Raw genomic sequence first — 23,284 nt, 5'->3', positions numbered from 1 at the left:
TGTAGATTGTAATTTCCTTTACTTGTTTATGAAGCATCAACTTTATATAATTACATGAAAAAAATGCCCAGCAGATGTGCTTGTAGCATTACCCCATAGGGTTTCCTAATACAGGGCAGCTTTCAAATTGAGTTCAGCATTTAAAAGAGGATGAAGCATTCATGTTCTTCCTGCCTGAAATGTGAATAATTAGAGTCTGGGAGAGATATCAGAAATAAAGGGAAAATAAAAAGATTGCCCTTCAGTCTGTGAGAAACCTATAATTTAAGGTATGGTGCCATTTATTTGCTTGCAGAAGAGGTGATTATAATGGACTGTGCTTCAAAGCAATTAGAAAGCCTTCATTAGAGGCAGCCACATGGCTGATAGTATGAATCCTGTCAACCTCTTGTCCCGACATACATTACTGAAAACATCTTGTGAGTTTCAAAGACAGAACAGTTCATTTAAAGGGCATCGCTATGTATGGAACATTTCTCACATTTACAGTTTATGGCAGTTAGAATGTTTCAACTTGATAATCACACCAGAAGCAAGATTGTTACTTTGACACAACAAAAATAATAGCAAGCCTTGGATCTACATATTTTATTAGAAATCCAGACCATCAATGAAAATTTTGTGCTGCTTCTGTTCTCTTGAAGTTTTTCTTTTCACAAAATCAGTAAAGATTTCTTTTAAATACACAGTAAACTCTATCAACAAGTAGTTCCCATGTAAGTTCCCATTGGCAACCACATATTCTTGAAAGTTGGAGACAGTACTTAACACTTGAAAACATCCATAGGCTATAGTAAATTTGGATAGCACACAAGATAAGGGAGGATTTGTACACATATGCATATATACATATACACATACATATACATACACACACATATATATATATATATACATATATATGTCCAACACTATGAAGACTTTGAGATACAGACACGTGAGAAAGTCAAACAAGGAGCAGAAGACAGTCTACCAAGAACCTGACAAAATTCATGTAAGTATGAATGCTCAAAAAATTGAAGGTTAGCATATATAGAGAGAGACTCCACGATGTCATGCAGTTTCAATTCCAAAGAATCAAGAGTCAGGGTGTTATTAGTCTGCATCAGGAACAAATTATATTTGTTCTTTGTGTGTTTAAGGGTGAAGAGGTGAAGAGGGCCAGAACGATAAAAAGACAGAAATTATGAGATTTTTTAAAGCTTGATGAAGATGCCTGTCTACATAGCTATATAGAGATGATATGAGAAGTTAACCACAGGAATGTCCTTGGGGAAAAGCTCCTCATCTTTGCTTCATTGACCCAGGCCCATACTCTTTCTTGGAAGGAAAGAACTGGCATCTAAACAATGCAAGATTGTATACATCTAGATAAAATGAAAGAAGTATGTGAAGAAAACAGAAGGCTGGTGAGTTCATGAGCATTTTTCAACCTAAGAAATAAGTAGCAAAGGAAATGTTTGCTTTGCTTATTTTCAAATTTACCTGCATTGTTTCCTCTTTTCTTTTTGATATCCCAAGCCAACTATATTATTCAACTCAGCTCTCAGGGCTATGTAGTCCACCAGTGTTCTTCTTTCCATTCCTTTACCCTTACAACTGTCTGAAGGTGCTTTAAGGGCAAATGATAGAAACTCTTCTTAGGAATGCATGGTTGATACTGGTAAAATAATATGGGCTGCTTTACCTATTGTGTGGCATCTGTGTGCCTTATTCTAATATGCAACACTCTATGGTACTGAAATTTCATCATTGCTGAATCAAAACAGGCAAGTAAGAAATGCTCAGAGTGGGAGAAACAGTTTTACCCAGGGAAGAGCACACCGATTAGCTATCCAATACCAATGGTCAGCCTTGAGAACATGCATATGAGTAACAATACACAGACTGAGCACATTATATTTAGGAATATGTATGTATATACATATATATTTGTAACTGCAATTAATGTAAAAAAGAGAGACTATGGATTTGAAAGAGAGTGTAGCTAGGAGTCCCCAGCTAGACACAGAAAAGCAAGATGTAAGGTACCAGTAAGCCACAAGCCATGTGACAACTTATAAATTAATAGAAATGGGTTAATTGAAAATATAAGAACTACATAGCAAGAATCCTGCCACGGCCATACAGTTTATAAGTAATATAAGCTTCTGAGTGATTATTTTATAATTGGGCTGTGGGACTGTGGAGGCTTGGCAGGACCCGGAGAGAAACTTTCTGGCTACAAATGTCACCCAACGGGCTGACAAGAGTTTCCACCTAAAATCTGAGAAAGAAGATTCTAAAATGGAACTAAAAACTGCTTACTAGTTGTCTCTTTCAAGTTAGCAGCAGCCTGCGGACTTGAGCTACTCTATGGCCAGTTCATGACATGCAGGCTTGACCTATGCTTGATTGACACAGGTATCTCCAAGCTGTGCATTATGCTGTGTGTTGGATATAGTTTTTGCTAGTTTAAAAAAAAGAAGTTTCTGGGCTACACACTGCTTGAATACAAACATAGACCCACTGCCTCCCAGCGTCAGTGGACACCATGGCTCCCAGTGCTGGTGGTGAATTATCTCCACCAAGTTGAACAGCTAAATTGGGCGGAGCTAGCAGCCAAGACTTGTGCTTCAGTACTAGCTGCTTCAGTTTAAAGCAATAGGTTCACAATAAGACAGATTCAAATGGAATAGTTTACAGTGTATGTAAAAATGCTTAAAAGAGAAAAAAGAAATATATGCAGTTATATAAAAAACAGATAGTTTTAAAAAATAAAGTCTTTAAAGAGAAGTAAAGGTAATATAAAAAATAATCCACATGAAGATAGATATCACACAGAGAATCTGGATTGTGTTGTCTTTGGGATTTTTAACTGCAGAGAGACATTTGATTGTAAAGGCAGATGAGTTAAACCAATATGTGTATTTTAAAGGTACCTTGACTTCAAACTTTGGATCTAAGGATATGTTGCTTTGGAAAGGAGGCTCTGCTTTTGTTTCCACAGAAAGCCAGAGGCTATGTATTTGTTCTAGATTAAGATACATCAGGTTTGACCAACCAAAACCCTCTGAAAGGTCTCTGATGACACCATGGCCCAGATCATCAACATCCAGAATGGTTTCAAAGCAACTGGCTCAGACAATACAGCCTCATGGACTACCCCATAATCCTAAAATTTTCTTTATGTCTCCATAAAAATACAGTGCCCTCATCCAGCAGGACGTAGTATGAGAAGCTATGCCCAAATTCCCAAATATACCAAGCTGGCTTTGGAGATGGAATTGGCTCACTCCTTCTCTAAACCCAAGAATATTCACTAAAAAAAAAAAAAAGGTTGAGAGATTCTTCTGTCCCATATCAAAGGAGCCCTCTGGTGTGGGACAGAGAAAAAACAGTATTTTTATTTAAAGCAAGTTGATTATAAATGTGATCTCTTTTTAAAGAAAAAATGGGAAAGTATAGATATGATAGGACGAAAGGGTAGACTAATGAACCTACTTTTAAAGAGCAGCTACTTGCTTAAAAATGTTTACATTGCTGTAGATTTTAGTTTATTGATACAAATTTGAAGTTAATTTGTTATACTGTATATATGTAAATATATAAATATTTCTACTCTCATTTGAGGTATTATGTTTATGTAACTCATTTAGATTGTAATGGATAATTAAAAAATACAGATTAATAATTAGTCTTCTATGATAGTCAAGCTTATAGTCATGTTAAGTTTTCTAGGTATACATAGATATATTTCAGATAGATAGGTAATCTTCAAACACTTCAAAGACCTACAGAATATGGCATTTAAAATGTTTTAAAAATTTAGACTTTCTGGACAGTGAGACATGTCTGCTCCTGGCAGCACCAATTTACTTCAGAAAGGAGAATGGGCATCAAAGACACTCTGTATTGAGTTTATCTTCTTCTTGGCAAACAATAGCCATTTGGGCAAGAAACTGTTCTTGCCTGGACTGCTTGAAAAAATGTATCAACTGGACATGCAGGACCCATAGGAAGGTGACCACTGAACTTTGCTTGGCAAATGGTCCTTTGAGTTCCTGCTACACAGAGGAAACTGCCAGACATTCTACAGGACACAGAGAGAAGTGACTGAGAGACTCTAGGCCTGTGGGCTAAAGATAGATGCCCCAACTTTACAGAGGAACTTTGGATGACTATCCAGGCTGCCAGCTGTCTCTGTCTACTCTCGCAAGACTCCTGAAAGTTGCTTGTGTCCTTCTCCCATTTCTCAGGTAATATTATATCCTTCTGAGGTCTTTGATGTAGTTGAAGACTAGATAGATATAATTTCCTTAGTCATGATAAAAGATAAGTTAGATATAAAACCTTAGACTCACAAATATAGGATAGATAGAATATCTTCTTTAATTTTGCCAAATACAAATAAACTAGATATTATAAATAGACTAGATATGATAACAGTAATTCTTACTTGACAATTGTTCTGTTATATGTAATTTTACTATGTTAAAGTTAAAACCTTCCCTTTAAAAAAAATAAAAGGGGAAATACTGAGGGTGCTATGAATGTGTTGCTCTGATTGATTGATAAATAAAATGCTGATTGGCCAGTAGCCAGGCAGGAAGTATAGGTGGGACAAGCAGAGAAGAAAATTCTAGGAACAGGAAGGCTGAGTAAGGAGATGTTGCAAGCTGCCACCATGAGAAGCAACATGTAAGATACCAGTAAACCATGAGCCACGTGGCAAGGTATAGATTTATAAAAATGGATTAATTTAAGATATAAGAACTAAATAACAAGAAGTCTGAACCATTAGGCCAAACATTTTAAATAACGTAAGTGTCTGAGTGTTTATTTGAGTCTGAGTGGCTGCTGGCCCTGGGCGGGAGTGGAGATAGCTCCAGCTACAAGAGAGTAAGGAGGGGCATAAAGAGGGTCTACATGGAAGTAAGGGAGAGGAGAATGATGTAATTATAACTTTAAAAATAAAAGAAAGAAAGCTGGGTGGTAGTGGCGCATGCCTTTAATCCCAGCATTCAGGAGGCAGAGCCAGGCGGATCTCTGTGAATTCCAGGCCAGCCTGGTCTACAAAGTGAGTTCCAGGAAAGGCGCAAAGCTACACAGAGAAACTCTGTCTCGACAAACAAACAAAAAAAAAAAAAAAAAAAAGAAAGAAAGAATTAAAAAGGACAGGATGCAAGAAAGGTGTATGACATCTTTATGCTGTATTATGTGTCAACTTCTTAGTGACTCATGCAGTGTTTAATTGAACTCATCAAATAAAATACATTTAAGAAAATTGTTTTTAATTATGCAGACTTGGTCGTAATAATGAACTTAGATGCATTTTGAACTCAAGAAAGTAACAAACTGTACTGTGTTAGTGAACCTCATATGACTATCTAAACAGATATTAGCTATCTATGTCTCTATATTATAATATTTTAGATTGTAGTTTGAAAAACTAGAAAACCATTAGAAATATCTTCCACAACAAATTAACTTTTTCCAAGTAATCATGACTACTACTATCATCATTAACTATGGTTGTTTTATTAATAATTTTTTAATAACAACAGCTGGTGTATATCAAGGACTCACCATGTGAGAGGCATTCAGATTAATACTCTAGGGGTATAGTCTCATTAAGTCCTTATAATAATCCAAGGAACATCAGCAGTGCATTTAGAAATTATAGCCTCTCTGAATTGAAAATGAGAAACATTTTTCCAATGACTTTTTAAAACATAAATTATCTTATAGAATACCTCTTTTTTGAGACAAAAAACTGCTGCTTTATTGAAAATGTACAAATAAATATTTAAGATGATCTTTCTTAAAACTGTATTGTCTTTGAGTGATCTGTTCCCTATCCTCCCAATGTCCCAACCTCCTTCCATGAGGGGCTTCTAGCAGACAATAGAAGGAGAAGACATAGAAACCAAGGAAATGTCAAGTACTAAAACTCAGGCTATAACTTCCTTTCAGTAAGTACAAAAGTGGGAAAGCCACATTTGCCTCAGCAAGCCCAAAATACTCCTCTGTCTAGTCACTCTCTGTCTTCATCCCCTTTTCCTAACTTTGTCTGAAAGTATCCCTCCAGATACACAAGGAAGCAGCCTGCTTAGAAGCACATTCTTGCTTTAAATATGGAGGGTTGGAATAGACTTTCAGTTTTTAAACCAAGATTTCAGCTTGATCCTTCCTGTCCCACTAAAACATTTAAGCAATTGACAAAAATACACACGCTTGACTTGCCACTCATTATGCAGGGTCCCTTCTGTCATTCCTACTAGAAACGGAAAAGTAGAGACGCTGAGATAGGAAATCTAAAACTGGTTATCTTTATAATTCTAGAAGAATTTGGATTAAAACTGCACATATGTGTTGCTTGTGCATAGGGCCTCAAAGTTTGATACTATAAAGAGGCATGAATTAGCCAACAGTAAGCCATCATCAATACCGGAGAGAGGGTTTATCAAATCAGTGGGTAAAAAATGAAGTGACTGGAACACTGAGTAGGACAACAGGCAAGATGACAGAATGTGCTGGAGAGTATCGTGGGGATCTGAGCATTCACAGTCTCCCTGAATTGGGCGCTTATGACTCAACTCCAGCAGATTTTTGCTACACAAGAATGCAGGTTTCATGTTGCCAGATTTTCTGATTTATAAAAGAAGCCGGAAATCATATTTTCAAGTGAAATCATCCCTACTTTAAAGTGTTGGCTAAATTTTCCTTCCTTTTAAAATAATATTCAGGCTGCTCATCTATTACAGTGGATGGCTATTAATTTCAGCATGTGGGAAGCTTTGTGGCAGTTTGTACTCCATTCTATTTGCAGAACTTTGAAGTTAACTTTTTATCAATAAAAATGTGAAGGCACGCTACCACATCTATTCATTCATGTGTTGGTTGTAGCTCTATTGCCCTGCTTGGTAGGGTTGAGTAGAAATGACAGAGATTATATGGTCTTTAGAGTCTGTAATATTTACTCTGCAGCTCCTTATAGGGAAGTATACTGACCCTTACATTAGGAAAAAGTAATTTGCACTGGTCTGTCTCTGAACCTCATAAAATCATGACTCCTCAATAACACTTGAGTCAATGAGAACCAGGTAAAAAGAACCATAGTGCTAATGGTATTGATTTCTAATACAGTTTTGTCCAACTGTTTCCCCTAAGCAAGGACTATCTTGTTGCTATGACAACAGTTACACAAGGCTATGTTGAGGGGAAAAAAGGCATCAAAGATACATTAAATGTTAGACCAGAGAAAAGGACAGCAAAGGCTTGTGATTTAGTGTTGGCTTGCAGGGACAACATTTTCACATTCTCCCCCATAGGTGAGATAGCCATATAAGACTCTGAGTAGCCTAGCTCCTCCAGCAAGCCGCCTCCTACCTTAGACTCTGCAAACACCATCTGTATGGACTGAGGAAATGATTTCACAAACAAATGAGTCATATGCCAGAGCTTTTCACTTGTCGGTGGTGTAGATAATGGGTTTATGGAAGATTAAAAAATAGATTAATGTTGGATTTCAGTTGTCTTACCCTAACTGTATTCTAGCCTTATTTTGTTGAATGGTCGCATAGACTCTGATGAGCTTCTGTGTTTATCATTTTGTTTGTAGTTATTTAACAGCAACTCAGTTCCTATTGAAGCTAATGTTACAATGATTTTGTTATTTCTCCAGACCAAACCTCCCTGAGTCAACCTCAGGTTCACCCTACACCTGACACCATAGCCATTATGGTCCTTTCTCAGGTCTTCTTTCTTAGTCACCCTATTCTTGTCCCATCTTGTCACTATCTTTGTGATATCCTGTCTCTTTGTGATATCCTTTCCTGTCTACAATATGATCTCCATTCAGTAGCCAGAGTTCATTCTAATATAGAAATGAGACAGGTCATTCAGATCATGAGAGCTTCAATAGTATCTTCTATTAAGCTCAATTAAAAACGTAAAAACCCTCCCTATAGCCAAGGAAGCCCCATACAGTCACCTTCTGTTCCTGCTGTCTCCCACCCCTTACCACTTACTCTCCCTAGCCACTCTGGCTACCTGTTTACTCCCAGATGCTCACTTCTTGCCCTACTGACTTCAGATGCTATTTTGTACAGTACAGAAATTTAATTCTATATTCCTTTGTTTTGATCAGTCTTTAAGTCAAGTCATAACCTCAAGGTGCCTGGATTGGTTATTTTCATTCATATTGGTTATTGGCTTTTTTGTCAACTTGACACAAACAAGAGTCACCTGTGAAGGGGTACCCTCAATTGAAAAAAAAATTACCTCAATCAGATCATCTTGGGGTGTTTTCTTGATTAAGGATTGATAAGAAAGACCCAGCCCACTGTCAGTGGTAAGGCTTCTGGGAAGGTGGTCCTGGGTTGTATAAGAAAGCAAGATAAGCAAGCAATAACAGCAGGACAGTAAGCAGCATTCCTCTATGGTTTCTGCTACAGTTGCTAGTTCCAAGTTTCTGCCTAAGTTCCCACCCTGAATTCTCTCAGTGATGGGCTGTGGTCAGAAAGTGTAAACCAAATAAACCCTTTCCTTCCGAAGCTGGTTTTGGGCAGTGTTTTATCACAGCAATAGAGAAACAAAGTAGAACAAGTACCCTTTGTTGAGGAATATTTGTTTAATGTAAAGATGTGTTGCATTTGTTAAATTATGTAAAGATGTGTTGCTATTTTCCTTTGCTTGCTTAAGGCACCTGATTGGTCTAATAAAAAAAACTGAACAGCCAATAACAAGGGAGGAGGTGTATGTGGAAATTCCAGGCAGGGAGAGAAGTACTAGTAGGAGTTTAGGTTCAGAGAAGAAAGAAAAGGAGACTGCAGGGAGATGCCAGGGGCGAGCCAGCCAGATATGGAGGAAGCAGGAAAGTAGGACATACAGAATGAGAAAAAGGTAAAAAGCCAGAGGCAAATTGTAGATGAATAGAAACAGGTTAAATTAATTTAAAAGAGCTAGTGAGATGAGCCTAAGCTAAGGCTGAGCATTCATAATTAATAATAAATCTCTGTGTCTTTATCTGGGAGCTGTTAGACATCCCAAAGAAAATGCCGACTATAGCCCTATCCTTATTATATTTCAATATATCGTAGTACTTTTTCCTGCATTATTTTTTGTGCATTTGTCATCATATAGACCCTATTATATGGCCATATGTTTACTAATTTTTTTTCTTTTTTTTTTTGGTTTTTCGAGTCAAGGTTTCTCTGTGTAGCTTTGCGCCTTTCCTGGAACTTGCTTGGTAGACCAGGCTGGCCTCGAACTCACAGAGATCCACCTGGCTCTGCCTCCCGAGTGCTGGGATTAAAGGCGTGCGCCACCACCGCCCGACTTGTTTACTAATTTTTTAATATACTTCATTTAATAATGAGTGATGAAAGTTTGTTCCTTGTTTTCTGTATTTTTCCAGCACACCTAAAACAAGGCATGGTACAATAGGCACTCAGTGTTTTCAAACTGAGTTACTTAAAGAATGAGTGAATGAATATAAATACTAAGATCAAATTTTTAATATTTTTGTTTTCTTTGGGTTCCCCCCCCTTGGTTATTTGTATAATCTTAAGACATTGGAGAACACAGTAATAAAGTAAATCCTCATGATATTATATTCTGCTATACTTATAGATCAGAGCCTTGTCCAGCCACCATGAGAGAAGCTTCTTCCTGAAACAAATGGAAACAAACACAGAGAGTCACAGCCAGTGTGCCAAGACCTTGAACACTCAGCCCTAAATGGGATGTCTCCATCGAATTGCTCCCACCAGCTTAGGCAACTGTACTGAGGAGGAGGCAGGAAGAGTATAAGAACCAGAGGAGATGGAGGACACCAAGGAAACAAGGTCTTCTAAACATGCAGGACTGATGCACACATAACTAAGATAAGGGAGAGAAGTCTTCAACAGAGGTTCCCTCTTCACAAGTGTGTCAAATTGACAAGATCAGCATTCATAGCTCATGATGTTTACATTTACATGTGGCATTTAAAGAAAGGCAAGACGGTATATACAAGGCATAACAGGAATCTTAAAAGGTCTTATAATAGAAAACTGGGAGCCAGATATTGGAGTGAAAGCTGAAAGATCAGAGAGCAGAGCAAGTCACAGCCAACCTCACCACGCCAACTCCACAGTCATTCTGTTTCGACAAATCCACACTCAAAGAAAGCCTCTGAGTCCTTACCCTTGAGGGTTTCAGTTGAACTGCTGCTGAAAGCCTCTAGTTCCTAGTCTTCACACCTTATTTACCTTTTCTGCTTCCTGCCATCATTTCCTGGGATTAAAGCCAAGTGTGCTTCCCAAGCAAAGGCATGAGATCTCTAGTGCTGGGATTAAGGGTGTGTGCCACCACTGCCTGACTTTGTTTCCAGTGTGGCCTTGAATTCACAGAGATCAGGATGTTAGGATTAAGGGTGTATGCAACCACTGTCTGGCCTCTATATCTACTAATCTAGTGGCTTATTCTGCTTCTCTGATCTTTCAGGAAAGCTTTATCAGGGTACACAATATATCACACACATATTAGCATCATTGAACTTTAGAAATATGCACTTTAATTTTAGACATTTACAATAGAATTAGAGGGTTTTTTAAATTTTATGGTTATATAAGATCAAATGGAGGAACATTTATAACCTACAGTGTTTTAATTTAAATACTTTTATTTTTATAAAGCAGGTTTATTCCCTTTATATTTTTACAATATTATGTGTGATATCAATATTAATGTGAAAATAAAGCTGGTAATAACTATAGACTGTGTATGACAATATACAATTTTATATGGTTGTTTCACATGTTTTATCTATATCAGCATCAAATATAGAAAAAACATGTTTACATTTTCATGTAATTATATATTCAAAAATTAGTGGGATTGTAACACATGTCAGAAATTATGGTGGGACGTTGACCTACAGTGGTGACATGAAAAAGCCATAGTAGGAAGGGCAGGGCTTGCTTCAGGCAGAGTCCTTGAAGTTTTGTGCTCTCTTGATTTTTCTCAGTTGGTAAATACTACTCTTTATCTTCTTTGTCTTAAATGTTCCATCCTTATTCCTTCATGTTTTGTTTTACATGTTGCCTTTGAAACATTTTGCTTAGTGTGTTTTCTTTTGGCTACCTCAATAATTGTGCTCCTGTTTTCTTCCTATCTTTTTCTCCTTTTGAGTATTTACTTATTTAAATACTCATTTCTATTCATTGAGAATTTCATGCATGTATACAATGAAACATGATCACGTCCGCCCTTCAGGATCCCCTTTCAACTTTCCACATGTTCCCTCCAGCACATTCTTTCACAGCTTCATCTCTCTTCGTTTGTGTGTGTGTGTGTGTGTGTGAAAATCCACTATGTCCAATTAGTGTTAGTCATATGCTTCCACTGCAGCATGGGAAACCCACCAATGGCCACATCCTCAAAGAATAATGATTCTTTCTCCCCAGCAGCCATCAACCTTCAATAGCTTCTCAATAAGGGATGAAGTCTGGAGCCGACTTCCCTCATCCATGCCAGAATATTTTTTCTTAGTGGTGTAGTGTGTGTGTGTGTGTGTGTGTGTGTGTGTGTGTGTGTGTGTGTCAATTTTTCCTAATCATGAAAACTTAAATTGCATTTTCCTTCAAAATCCATGTTAATGAGTTAACATATATTTTTATGTTTTCTAAGCAATAGATAAGAATGTTACTCAATTTGTAAATTAGAAAGAGAATAGATGTGGGATGTCCTCTGTATGCTGTGAATGTGTGTTGTTCTCATTGTTAATAATAAAGCTGATTGACTGGTAGCCAGGCAGGAAGTATAGTGAAACAACCAAACAAAGGAAGAGAAGAGAGCAGTGGAATCAGGCAGATACCAGCCAGCTGTCTAGGAAACAAGACACATAAAAATGAGGGAACAATTGCCGGGCGGTCGTGGCGCACGCCTTTAATCCCAGCACTTGGGAGGCAGAGGCAGGCAGATCTCTGTGAGTTCGAGGCCAGCCTGGGCTACCAAGTGAGTCCCAGGAAAGGTGCAAAGCTACACAGAGAAACCCTGTCTCGAAAAAACCAAAAAAAAAAAAAAATGAGGGAACAAGCCACCAACCATGTGGCGAAACATAAAAAAGAATTATGGGTTAATTTAAGTATAAGAGCTAGATAGTAATAAGCCTAAGGTACCAGCTAAGCATTTATAATTAATATAAACCTCTGAGTGATTATTTGGAAATGGCTGCAGGATGAGGTTGGACAGAGAAAAACCTTTGGTTACACAGAATCTTGGAAAGAAAAGTATCAAAATTTTTATTTTGGTATAAAGAGATTAAAACTTAGTATTCACTGGTATCCTGTGTGGTTTTACTGTCTTAAACTCCTCCGAGTAGGTGTTCTTATCTTAACTGGGAATGGTTTTTCTCAAGGGTGCGTAGAGAGAGAGAGAGAAAGAGAGAGAGAGAGAGAGAGAGAGAGAGAGAGAGAGAGAGAGAGAGAGAGCAAGAGAAAGGGAGGGGGGAAGAAAGAGAAAGAAAGAAAGAATTTGGCAATTTCTAGAGATACCAACATTGAATAGGTCTCTGGATACTTTCTGTTTTTCAAACTTCATTGACCAGAAAAGGTCAATTGAAAGCCAATTAGAAATTTAATGGTAGAAATCCCCTGGACCCAAATCGTGAAAAACAAGTAAACATGCTTTCAGAGCACTGAGGCTTCTAAGGTGCCTGGGATGCATCATTCTCTATATCACAAGCTACTTGAAATACATAGACTTGAACTTTTAGTTTTGGGCCAATGTGCAATTCTTAACACAAGGTTATTTCAGTTACAGGTACCTGCTGACAAGATGGGACAGGGTACACTAGACCCTTGCTTAAGGAAGGAAGTGTCCCTGACATGCCCTTGGACTCTTATCTTATTCCACAGTGTATGCGGAGTCTCCTAGATGGAAACATGATTCAAAAACAGTCACAAACCTTAAGACTTAAGAGATCTTGCTAGTCACAATGTGGGCAGAGCTCACTGGAAACAAGATGCTTTTGGTGGCAGGACTGTGAATAGTAATTTTACTCTCTTAAACAGGGCTTCTCAACCTTCCTAGTGCTGTGACCCTTTAATACAGTTCCTCATGTTGAAGTGACACCCCCTCCCCAGTCATAAAATTATTTACATCTACTTCATTACTGTAATTTTGCTACTGTTATGAATTATAATATAAATACTTGTGTCTTCTTAGGCAACCCCGTGAAAGGGTCATTAGTCCCCAAATGGATATTGACCAACAGGTTGAGAACCACTGTTATAAAACAAAGCACAACTTGAGCCCACCTGTAAGATGAACGATTTCAAATTTGTTTTAATGGAAAATGCAAGAAATTCAGTCCAAAGCCAAGCATTTAACAGCTTCACTGTGAGGCTTTGATCAAAGGATAATATTTAAAGCTAAGTTTGGAGTTAAGTGGCCATATACATATATATGTACACACACACACAATACAAAAAGAAGTGGACAGAATGTATTTTTATATTTATATGTATGTATAGATATAACAATTTTAGTTTGAAAAATTAAAGAACACAATAAAGATAATTCATGAAAGTAGAGGAAAGGGGATAGTAGGCAGGGGGACAGGATATGAAAATAGGGGACTGAAGATGATCACAGTATATTATACACAGGACTGGAAAGTCACAGTGAAACCCATTATTTTGAATAATTAATACATTCTAGTAAAGCGAGGTGTGGTAGTGCACACCTTTAATCCCAGCACTCAATAAGCAGAGGGCAGATAGATGTCTGAGTTTGAGGCCAGCTTGGTTTACAAAATGAGTTCCAGGACAGCCAAGGCTCTGTTACACAGAGAAACCCTCTCTTAAAAAAAAAAAAAAACAAACTAACTTACTAATTAACTAACTAAATAACTAACTAACTAACTAACTAAATAAATAAATAAAAATAAAATTGAGGTTTCTTGTTGCAACTGGGATTTTTTAAATTTATATATTTACTTATTCTTTGTGTTTTTCATATCATGCATCTCAATCCCATTCATCTCTCAGACCCTTGTATCCACCTTCTGCCTTTGCAACCTCCCTGTGAAAATAAAATAAAATTTAAGAGAAGAGAAAAGAAAAGAAAAATCTCATCATGGAAGTGATAGTGTGACACTGTGAGTCACTCAGTATACCCTTTAGTCCATGCATCTTTATTTGTAAGTGTTCATTGGAAGAATCATTGTCCTGATTAAAGGCCTCTGGTTTCTGTTGTAACATCAATATTGGGCCCTCACTGGAACTCCTCTTGGATATCCTGTTCTTGTCCTGTGTTATGGAGATCCTGCAGCTTTGGATCTGCAGGACCTGCCCTTTCATGGGCTCCAGCAGATCATAGGTGGGATGGATGTTGGGGTGGGCCAACTTAAAGCCCTGGTTCTAGGTCTGGGTAGTTGCAGGGTTTGTCAGCCTGACAGCTCTCCTCTGTCCTCACCACCAGCGTGAGTTCTCCTGCTTTGCCCCAGCTAGTTTACTCTATATAGCAAGGAGCAAAGGATGAGAACAGTTCTCTTGCTTTCATGCCCCCAGGGTCAGCTCACCTGTACCAATACCACCAGGACCAGCTCTACAGTGTTGCCCAGGTGTGGTGCAGGGCCTGCTCTCCTGAGTGTGCAGTTGGGATTTTATTATTAGTGAAGGTATATGTGATTCTACTCCCCAATTCAATTCTTCATGCAATTTATTTCACACTAATATCTTCATTCATTCTCATTGTTTTTGGAATATACAGTTTTGACATGATTTTAAGTGGGAGGGGATTTGATTAACGCTCTGTTCTGATCTATTACAGAGCATCTGGGGGCAAAATTCTAACTACTGTCTTGCAGTTGGGGACAATACCCACAGCAAAGTGATTAGAATGGAGGACTGATTTCTTGAGGGCAGGAACCTTCTACATGCACCTACTGCAGCCTTTATGCTCATAATCCCAGAGGCTAGTCCCACTTGGCCAAGGGTGTGAGACAGGGAACCTTGTGGAGGAGTTGATCTCATGAACCTTTTCTCTTTCTTGATCTTGTTCTTTCCTATGCTAGTGGAGTGAGTGACCTAATCATTATTTGCTCCTCTGATTTATGTACTGTAACGTGGTGTCTCTCAAAATTCCCCAGAAGAGGCTTTGGTTTTTGAAGTCCTTACTCTTTATAAATCAAGAAATGAAGCAATATATGTTAATGGCACCTTTCTACAGGTTCAGTCCTTGTGCCCACCTCATTCTGAGATCCAGGCTAGAAGGACAGGTAGAAACAAGTCTGCTAAACAATCACCTCAGAATGCCTGTCTTCACTGAGTATTGCTGGCATTTAGGTTCTCTGCTTACTCATTGTTTTATATCTCAGTTGGTTGAGAACTCATGGAAGGTGATGCTATTTACTAGACTTGCCTTTAGGAACCCACAAGATGTAAATATTGATAATTCCTGTTTCATAGTTTAGGTATCTGAGATGTAGATAAGCTCAGGCATATGCCCAAGGTCATGTTCAAGAAGTATGGGCTCCAGTCTTACCAACATCATATAGACTACTCAACTTCTCAATTATGGAGGTGTATAATTTATAAATTATACAATCATTCACTTAATTTTATTTTATAAAGTAATTAGAAATTTGGACTATTATTAGAAACTTCTGTCTAGTTCTATAAAACTTCATTTTGATACATCTGAGCATCTCCTTTAACTCCTGATCACTACTTAACAAATCTTCATGAACTTTGTAGTACCACTCTTAGCTGTACTTACATTTTTTTTAAAAAAAGAGTGTTGTAAAAATAACACATTTACACAGATTTGGGCTTATCCATGGGGATTAGAGGTGTCAGAAGACATTTGCTGAAAAATCAAATAGCAGCTGCAAAAAGCTTAATTGCTTGCACATAATTTTTCACTCCCCAGGATACATTTTTCACTCTTCTGCAATTTGCTATCTTGGATTCTGATTTTTATTTGTATACGTGGTTGCATAATGAATATAAAAATATTAGTGGTCTAATGTTCACATAAACTTTCTCCTTTAGGCCCAACGTTTTTTTTTTTTTAACAGTCATAGACATAAACAGCAAAGTGATGCTGAGAGACAAGGATGATACCTAGAGAATGTGTATTTGACAAGAAATCACAGAATGCTGTTGCTGTAACCTTCACAACTCACCTCCTAGCTTCCCAAATGCTTATGCTTACCTTAATCTCCTTTACCCCACCAGGTGCCCCTTTTTACCTATGGAGAACTTCTTCCTTTTCCTCTTCATTAGAAAGTTACCTCTGTAGAGTGACCTCTGACCAAGATCAATAATCATAGAAAGGATATTATTGGAGGCTGGATCAACTTACAATGATTTCTAAACACTAACAGAATTGTTGGAATGGAACAAATCATTGTAAGAAAACAACTTATGGGGCTTCCTGCCATTAAAGCCAACATAAATAATTTCTTCTATAAATATACTGTTTTGTTGCAAAACAATAATTTTCATTTATTGTTAAGTGTATTGTACATGTGTTTATTTTGTAAAAAAAAAAATATAAACTATCAGTTGGTTGTGTTTCCTGGATTCTTTTTCCTGTGATGTGAAAATGTTGGAGTTTCAGCTGCCTTGCTTGTGACATTTTCAACTAGAATGTATCAAAACCAAGTATTCTGTGTTTGATGAAAATTTTATTAGGTCTTATTAGAGTTGCTGTGTTTTCTTGCTGAATCTGCAGTAAACAGCCATTTCAGAGAAAGGGCAGAATAAGGTGCAGTTGTGGGCCAGCTCATACTCTTTTTCATAGCAACACTTCTTTTCTTCCTGCACACTTTCATCTGGGCTAATGCCCTCAAGAACATCTATGTTTATTGAGAGTGAACTTTGAGGCTTGGTTTTAGCGTAGACCTTAAGATGATATACCTGGATTCAAAGGATGTTCTTTTATTTTTATTTTTAGAGGCGATTGGATCAGCATTTCTAATGTTTACATTACAACCCAAAAGATGAAACAGAAAAGCACAGGACAAAAAGAGATAAGAGAATGGCAGAAAGAGAGTAAATGTCTGGAGCAATAAGGATGATGCAAAATTACAGTAAAAAATCCTGCACAACAATGTTGAGACATACTAACAAAGGAACAGAGGGTCAAAATTCTCAGAAGGAAACATGGACATTATGGCTACATTCCCTTATTATTTTGTTTGTTCATTCCATCATCATTTGACATGTTTTTATTGAATTCTGACTCAGTTCTGGCAGTGAACATGGCCCTGAGAATAGAAGAGAAAATGAACTAGAAGTTACCCACCCTAATGGCCACACATATAACTTCATAAATCATTCCATGATTGCTTCTAAAAATTATTCTCTTGGATAGTATCTATAGCTATTTGAAGAAATCTCTCACGTAGGATATAGTTTCATAGCAAAGCAAAGACAAAAGATTCCTGTAATCAAAGTTTGTTTCACATAGCATCAATTAATAGATGACCCAAACAATACATTTTCATAGTTTTGAAAGTTATATGTTTGCATTTACTATGTACCTATCTGTGTTTGAAACAGAGACTTGCCCAGGCTGTCTTGAAAGTAAAGATTTTCCTGTCTCAGCCCCCGGAACACTAGGGATGATGAGTACATGTTCACATACTCAGTAAAGAAAACTATTTCCAGTGTAAAATCATATCAATCAATTCTCCTCAGAAGGACTAGTGTGATAAAGGCAGAGAGTAGATGCCAGCATCTTTATCTGACAGGCAAGAAATTGAAGTCCAAACACTCAGAGCTCTGTCGAAGTTCATACACCTAGAGAATGAAATCTGATTGTCTCACTCATAATACAAAGTGTTTTCCCTTGTTTGCTGTTCAGTGAATTTGAATAATAATTAATATGAATATGAGTGAAATAGAAAAAATGCAACCATCTTTAAACATGAGTGAAATACTAGATTCCTAAACTTGAAAGTATACATTTAGTAGAAATTTCTAGTGTGAATCTAGGTCATATGTATACTTCCTTTGACTTACATACCTAATTGCCAGGGAATTTGCATTTTCCTGTCTGATTTTTGTACCACATCTAAGTCATCTACATATTTCAGTTAATCTACATTTTGAAGATGGATAAGCTTCCCTACTCATAGCTGGAATAAACTTCAGTTTCACCGTGCTTCAAGGAAAAGAACTTCACAATCTAAAGACAAAATGTTTTCAGAGTCAAGTCTTGTCAATCTTTTTTATAGCAATGAATGGTTACTATGATGCTGTTGTCAGGGTGCTGAAGAGTGTACAGAATGGGGTTAACAGTGAAGGTATCGTAATTTCACATTTATACACAGGCCCATATTGAGAAAAATGATCTATAAATGTGGAAGCATTTTAACCTAGGTATTAGCACTAATGAGCTATGCATTAGCTCTCAGTTCTCATAATATATCCTCTTAGGTTCACTCTGATGTTAACCCTCTAAATTTAGAAATTTGAAAGAATAAGATTGCGAGCTTTTTGAAAAGGTTTTCAATCTCTGTAATTAACATTCCCCAAATGCTCACCATAGCCTCTTTAGGGTCCTGTGCCATTGTGTGTGCATTTCACTAAAATTAGTGATGTTAAATGGACATAGTGCTGATGATACCTTGTGAGCATTTGAGGTTACTTTTGAGGAGGCTGGCAATATGTGTGGTGTGTATGCACACCTATGTGTGTGGACAGACACCTGAGGTAGATGCGAGTTGACTTGCTCTATCACTCTTCCCTTATTCCTTGGAGACAGGGTCTGTTACAGAACACTCAGCTTAGCATTAGCATATCTATGCAGCAAGGGCAGTCACCAGCTGAGCTATCTTTGCAGTCTTTGAGTTGATTTTTTCTTCATCATGTATGCATGATCAAGGTAGCCTCCATGCCCCTCTCAGCTGAGTTAAACATTAGGTTGACGTCTTTCTTTTGTAGTCAATTGTTTCTCCATTTTCATAAACCATTTACTTTAAGATAATTTGTCTTCTGCAAATTCCTTCTATAACCTTTTGAGACATAAATCTCCTCCCAGCCTTTGCCAATTTTATATGGGATGTCTTTGTCAAAAATCATGGACATCTATGTAAAGTGAAATCATCAAAAGAGATAGCTCCTTTTTCGGCCACTATCTGTGTAAGGGTAAGAGATTAAGTTTAATATGTGCCAGTTTGCAAATCACTTTGATCACAACCCTCTAATGTTCCCCAGTTCTTGTTTGCTATTTCACTCCAGTGCTTAAGATACTCTTGCCTTCCTTTACAGCAGTATTAATAAGTTCAGTCTCTCCTGGTTGTGGTAGACTTGGGTAGCTTCTCATTTGTCTGCATAACTCTCTCTGGTGCAATTTCTCTTTGACAATCACCTTTTCTACTATCTTGAGTTTAGTAGCTACATGCCAAATCTTTCCTGTGTCTATTAATATAGATCATCTCATTGAATTCTTATACTTTCCTAGCCTTGATTCTTGGTCTCAAATTATAGACAAAGAAACAAAGGCAGAAGAGAAAAGTAACAATTCTATCCCTAAAAAATAATGCCAAGCCATGGTCTAAAAGCCTGGGAGGAAGAGAGATGAGAAAATGAAAAGGGGGAAAAGGAGATGGAGAAAACAGGAGAGGGGAAGACATGCGAAGAAAGGGAAGGGGGTAAAAGTGGGGGAAAGAGAAGAGGTAAAAGAGTAGGGAGTGTGGGAGCTCCGGAAGAAAAGGAAGAAAAAAGCAGAATGGGGAGGGAAGGGGGAGAGAGGTGAGGGGAGAGAAGACTAGACTCACCAAGTAAGTCTGAAGCCAAACATAGTTCTTTGCCTGTGGTCATCTCTCTAGAAATGTTTTATGTAATTAAAACAATAATCATGGAATAGAGGTCCAAATTTTGTACCGCAAACGGGTATGTCTTTCTGGGAAGGAAAAGTGTCCTTCTCCAGATGCTGCTGATGAAAAAGAGAACACGATTTCCACCTTGCCATTACAGTTTCTTTTAAAGTTTTATTCTTTTGCAATAGCTAGTAAGTCTATGTCTCTGCATTCTGCACTTGTCGTGTCTACCAACTTTCTTAAGCAAAGCTATTCATGTAGAGTGGGGGCAGTTCTCAAGCACAAATGGTGTGTTTGTAGGCTTTGCTGCACGAAATTGTGTGGTTTTGAAATATGATTATTGGAACAGATTCCACATTTAGCTTTTTTATTTAAATATAAGCTTATTTTTAAATTTTCCTCTTTCTATGAATATATAAGATAGAGAGATGGGGTTTGCTCTTTTTACCTTCACCTGAAATCATCCCCACCACTAAAAATGGGGTGGGGGTTAGGTGCTCACAGGAACTTTCCTTTATGTTGACATTGACTGGTACCAGGATGCTTCAAGCTTCTAGGGTCCCATATTTTCATATTTCCCATGTTTCCCCTAGAGGCAATTTCAGTAGTAGTAATAATATAAATCCCTATTTAAACATTCCTCAATATATTCCAGATAATTTATCCAGTGCTTTAGATACTTGAATTACTTAACCACACAATGAATTTATGAGATACTGCTAATATTTGCATTTGAGTGTTTCCCCAAACTGTTCATGTCGTGAAAGTTGGGTATCAAATATGGTGGAGTCAGGAGGTGATGGAGCTTTTATGGCCTTGGAGTATGCCTTAGTTTCTATTGCTTTTACTGTGACAAAATACCTTGACAGAAACAACTCAAAGGACGGTTTAATTTCAGCTAACAATTCAAGGACCCAGTCTGCCATGAAGGGAAGTCAAGGCAAGTGAATCCTGAAGCAGTTGGCCACATCATATCCCCATTCAGAAAGCAGAGAGTAATGAAAAAGAATAATGCTCACTCACTTTCGTCTTTTTATTTGGTTCAGGATTTCAACCCCAGAGAATGATGTCACCCAATTTGAAGCTAGATCTTCTCAACTCAATTCATCCATTTATGATAATGCCTCACAGGCATGACAAACTAATTCTGGATTTTGTCCAGTTGACAGTTGACACTAACCACCACAGAGTACCACCCTTGAGGGGATTAAAGATGGTTGCTATAAAAAAGCAATCTTAAATTTCTTTGGTTTCCTAGATCATTGGTGCTTTCTCATGTCTACCCTCAATGCTGATTGTGATGCCAATCACTGAAATTTCATGTATCCAGAAAATCTAGACAGAGTCTTGAGCTCCAGAAGCTTCCTTGATTTTGATCTTTACTCTCTAAAAACTATATGTTAAATAAACATCTTAAGTAACCAAGTCATCCAGTGGGTAACTACCATCCAGTAGGCCTCACTACCTCTCTATACCGGAACAAAAGCTGAAAACTCAGTTCGATATATACCACTTACATTTGTGACACTAATATCCTACTTTAAACAAATTGATTGTCATGCTAAGCAACCTGTAAGTGTAATTTAAAATAACCATCATACACACAATCACAGACCTACACAAACATATACTTAAGGATTACACTTTCTTGATATAAATGTATGCCGTTCTTTATCTAGCAACTGAACTACAGCAGAACTAAATAATTTCATGTTTTATTTGTCATCTAATGAGATGTAGTTGAAACATTTCTTATTAAGTTTTTTAATTGGCATATATTTATTTTACATGATAATGGGTTTCATTTTGACAGTTTATATGTGTATGGTGTATTTTATCGTATTGATACCCCTTTACACTCTTATTTCCTTTCCATCACTGCTGATCCTCTTCTCCTAACAATTGGTCCCCCTTGCACTTTTATGCTCATTTTTTGTGGACCAATTAGTTTCTTAGGTTTTTTTTTTTTAATAGGAACATAAGCAAGAGGTTATTTCTCAGTGCATAGACAACTTGTCACTGTATATACTACTCCTCCAGAAACCATTAACTGCCTTCAGATCCTCATAGAGGCTGAGGATTGTCTTAGGAGAAAAGGACACAGAGTGAGACAAAGAAATTGTTAATATAGAGAATGAAAGGAATAATGAGAGAGAGGAGGGAGCAAAGAGAGTTTTGAAGTGAGAGAGTTTTGGGGGTTTGTGACATATTGGGCATCTATGCTTTCTCTGGATTCCTGTTCTGTGTTTACATGAAGAACTCTTCCATAATACCAGTCAGCTGACGCTAGTCTCCATTTCCTTCATTGGAGGATTTCATTGATGATATTTAATTTGGTTCTTGGAAGGTTTTTATCTACAGTATCATTACAGTAATTTTTTTCCTAGTGGTTTTCATAGGATTACCCATAATTGTCCTGCATGTTATATGGCCTAGTAACTCAATACTGTTTCTATATATGCATATAATTGATATATATATATATATATATATATATATATATATATATGTTAATTTTTATATATCTTCAAGCAAAGATACTACAACTTGCATTTTCCTAAGAATACCAGTATGTTCATATTGAACTTCTTAATAGATCCAATGAAAAATATGAGTAAAATATAATACATTTTGGTCCTGAAAATAAATAACATTTCCTTTCACTTACTTTTTCAAAATTTTGCATGTTTAACACATTTTATTTTTCTTTAGGACTTGAGAAATTGTCCGTGATAGGCAGAGCACTGATGAGTCCTTCCTCCTTAGCTCAACCAGGCAGCAGTAGAGAGAAGAAGAGAAGGCAAACACATGTGAGGGCACAGGGTCTGTACCCTCCTGTGTCTTTCATTCTCACAAACTTCTCTGTGGTGTTAAATTGAATGCAGCCCCTTGGGCACATATTTCCCCAGAGGTGAGGATTTTTCTGAGGTTTGTTTTTCAGATTTATATTTACATTTAAACTCTAATGAAAGGTCAACAGAGAATGAGCTCATTACGGTGACCTTGACTCTCCTTCCCACTCTCACTGAAATAATTATCCAGACATTTTACTGTGTACTGACAGGCTAGGAAAGAAAAGACTGGGGAATGTCTCTTCCTGTTTTCGGTTCCATTATCTAATTACCTGAAGATCGCTAGATCCTATGCTTATGTTTAAGGAGAACTTAAAGCCTATGCTTTTTGTGGATTATCCACAAGGATGACCCCAGCTAAGAATTTTAGCCATAGTGAAGAGGGTGCCTGAATTGGCCATCTACTGTAATCAGATTGGTGAATACCTTGGAGTTCCACAAGTAGATTAAGCTATTCAACTGTCACACATATGTAGCTGTCCTAGATTGGTCCCATGAGGGCTCCTTAGTGGTCCAGTGTAGGTGAGCTCCTATAAGCCCAGGTTAGTTGTTTCTGTGGGTTCCCTCATGATGATCTTGACCCCACTGGCTCTTAAATTCTTTTTCCCTTCTCTTCAACAGGATTCCC

General features: G+C 37.4%; 1 long non-coding RNA gene across 1 annotated transcript in view; it reads left to right on the top strand.

Annotated features, from left to right (window-relative positions):
* Positions 1-4,086: 4,086 nt before the first annotated feature.
* LOC131921197 (uncharacterized) overlaps positions 4,087-23,284 on the top strand; it is a 108,194-nt gene continuing 88,996 nt past the window's right edge. The window contains exons 1-2 of the long non-coding RNA XR_009381890.1: positions 4,087-4,238; positions 9,616-9,830. This is a non-coding gene — a long non-coding RNA (uncharacterized LOC131921197). The remainder of the gene's footprint in view (positions 4,239-9,615; positions 9,831-23,284) is intronic.

The sequence above is a fragment of the Peromyscus eremicus genome, chromosome 10, assembly GCF_949786415.1.
Source record: "Peromyscus eremicus chromosome 10, PerEre_H2_v1, whole genome shotgun sequence".
NCBI classification, from domain to species: Eukaryota; Metazoa; Chordata; class Mammalia; order Rodentia; family Cricetidae; genus Peromyscus; species Peromyscus eremicus.
The sequence above is the reverse complement of the archived record's forward strand: the minus strand, read 5'-3'. Positions and strand labels throughout refer to the sequence as shown.